Consider the following 3043-nt stretch of genomic DNA (forward strand, 5'->3'; position numbering starts at 1 on the left):
AGTGCTTGCCTTGCACACATGAGGCACTGGGTTCAATCCTTAGCACCACATAAAAATAAATAAATAAAGATATTGTGTCTGTCTATAGGAAATAAAGGATTTACCTTGATGTTTAAAAACTCTGAGAAATCTACAGTTCGCTTTCGGCAACAGGACCATCCCTGGTAATGAGAGACCCAGATCAGCTTTGATTCCTGGGTATACTTCCTTTGGGAAATGTTCTTGTTATCCCACCTCACCTACTGCTCACCTTTAGTGCATCATGGAAGATTGGGACCCCAGGGTGATAGCGACAGGAATCTATGGATACCAGTAGAAAGATCAAGATAGGAAAGATAACTATACCAAATATCACTTCTCCCTTTCCTCTGGGTTTTCTTTTCTTGTAAAAGAATAAATCAGCAAAGGTTTAAGATCACTCAGCCCAATTAAATAGCCAGAAGTACATGAAGTTTATCCCACCGTGCTCCCAACAGTCTTACAGTAAACCATTCCCCTAATACCCAGAGAGCCCCCAGCCAGGTCAGGATTTACTCACCAGAGAGATTGGTACTGGGGTCAAACTGTTGCCCACAGCCTTTGTTATGGCAGAGCAGAGACATGGAGGCGTTGGCAGAATAACTGAAAGGGTATTTCAAGGAGTCTGGCTGTCGTGTGGGGAACACCTCTTAGTCCGGAGGCTTTTAGCTGCCTGAAAGGGCCAGCTGTTTCTATCTTTAGTTCAGGAGGCGGACACCTCCTAACATGGGCAAGGGAACTTCAATTGGTCTCCCTAGCCAATAGGAAAGAGCACAGGAGCATTTTAGCTCTGAGGCTCAGGAAAAAAGGATCAGGCAAAGTAGTACTTGGAACTTGGGTGAGGTCAGCTAAGCACTGCTAAGACAGTTTTAGATGTTGCCAATTCCAAGCCTCTTACATACTAGCAGCTGCTCAGAAATATATACCAACTGAGACCCCACCCCAACTCAATGAAAGTTTCTTCCAGCCCATTTTCTTCCTCTTTTAAAGCAGCTACCCTGGCAACCACATTACTTATGTGTAGTGTTAATAGCACTGATCATTTCTAACCACAATAGTATGCTTCTCACCCCATCTCCTCCCCATGTTTGTCTAGAATGATGATTATTAGTTCAATCAAAAGGGCCATAAAGGATTATCCTTACAGTCTACTGCTGAACTCCTGAGGGGAAATTCCCACCCCCCATCCCTCCCCTTCAAAAATAGCACAGAAAATTAAAAGGCTTAAAATGTATTTTAATAAGTTGATGCTGCATTACTGCTCCATTTCTCAGAAAACTCCAAATTTAAGGTATCAGGAACAAATCAAACATGGTACACCAATAAAAAATGCACAGCATAACTACCTAAGATAGGCAAGGCTAAGAGCTACTGTCAGACCATCAGCATACAGCAACCCTGTTCCCAAGATTGTACTAGGCCTATCAAGAAAAGCTGTGAATAGCAACATCATTGACACAGAAGGGTCAATTCTTGGGTTGTCTTTACCCATGAAAAAGATGGAGGCAAGTTAACACAAGAATTTTTTTTAAAGATATACTAAAATGAAAAGTTCTAAGAGAAAATGTCTTCCTTAGGACATGAAAGGGTAATATATGGGATATAACAGAACTGTTATGTATGTTGTCTGTGACCTCTGTGGACATTTGCCTGAATTCTCACCTGGGAGTGAATGGAGCAATGGGGCTAAGGTCATTGGGGGATGTTTTGTTTTTGTGGTATATGTGGCAGTGTCTCTGGGATTGAGGGGTATAAGGACAAGAAAGCAAATAAAACATGATGAAAAAAAAATAGAACGGAATGATCAAGATTAATAGGGCTCTAACTGGATCCATTTTGCTATGGTTCACCAGCCCTCAACAATCACATTTGAGATTTCAGGAATGCACCACACAGAATCAATTAAACAATATGCCACACAGAACTGATTTGTTAAATACCACCCCTCCCTTGCCCTCTGCCTCCAGCATACTCCCTAGAGTAGTACAGGCAGGGAAGACCTAACTATTGGGAAGAATCCCTAACACTTTTCCAGGGTAGAATTCTGGCTAGTCCAAAAAGGGTCCCTTCTTTTAAGGGTTTTGGGAAACTAGACAATGCAACTTTATTAGTATCGGCGACGTTTGTTTGGAGCAAATTCAGCTCCAGGAGCGGCACGGTTGAATGCAGGAGGGGTTCCACCAATTGCCCCAATTCCTTCCATTGTGGCAGCTTGGCCAAAGCGTTCAGTTGTTGGTGGGGTCTTCAAAGAGAAAAAGAAAGCACATTACAATATAACCATTGTCCTGGGGTTCCCACCCATCTATAACCTTTGTACTGTAGGCCATTTCCGCTCAATTATTCAAGGCTCCTAATGCTGGTTATGGGTGACCAAGGATATCTAGAACTACAGTGGACAACCCTGAGAAGATGTCTGAATTAGAGATCCACCCTAAAATGATACCTTTATAATTTATCCATATTCCTCATTACTGAACAAGCAATAGCACTACTAACTTCCTAAGCTAGGTAAGTTCTAGCCAAGTCCTTTTTCCTGAGGTAGGTATGTAGATAAGGGCCATCTCCAGCAACCTTGAGGCTATCCAGTTTTGGCACTATTATGACAACAGAACCAAAACAAGCTCTGAACTCTATAAGCCATGAAACCTTTAGATTCATTTTTTTAAATTTTTGTGGTACAGGGGATTAAACCCAGGATTTACCACTGATCTACATCCCCAGCCCTTTTCATTTTTTGAGATAGGTTCCTGTCACTAAGTTGCCCAGATTGGTCTGGAACTTCCAATCCTCTTGCCTCAGTATGAGTAGCTGGGAAGATTCACATCTATTTCATATTATAATGTATACCCTTTATTTGACTTGCTCCCAAAATCTACCTGTTCACCCAAGACAGCAACTAAACAGCCTGACCAATCAGACAGAGGTCAGCTGTCTTAACTCTGACATAAAAATAAAGTTTGATAACTGAGTTTTTTCAAGATTAAAAAATAAAGACATTAGGGCTGGCAATGTAGCTCAGTGATAG

The 3043-nt window shown here is 41.7% G+C and overlaps 1 long non-coding RNA gene across 1 annotated transcript; it reads right to left on the minus strand.

The window, feature by feature from the left end:
* Nucleotides 1-6: 6 nt before the first annotated feature.
* Nucleotides 7-2477, minus strand: LOC107134876. The gene is made up of 3 exons (XR_001502485.2): nucleotides 539-2477; nucleotides 251-300; nucleotides 7-161 (listed from the first exon to the last, which is right to left on the minus strand). It is a non-coding gene; the product is annotated as an uncharacterized LOC107134876 (long non-coding RNA).
* Between the last annotated feature and the right edge of the window lie 566 nt (nucleotides 2478-3043).

Source organism: Marmota marmota, unplaced genomic scaffold (genome assembly GCF_001458135.2).
Source record: "Marmota marmota marmota unplaced genomic scaffold, marMar, whole genome shotgun sequence".
Taxonomy (NCBI): domain Eukaryota; kingdom Metazoa; phylum Chordata; class Mammalia; order Rodentia; family Sciuridae; genus Marmota; species Marmota marmota.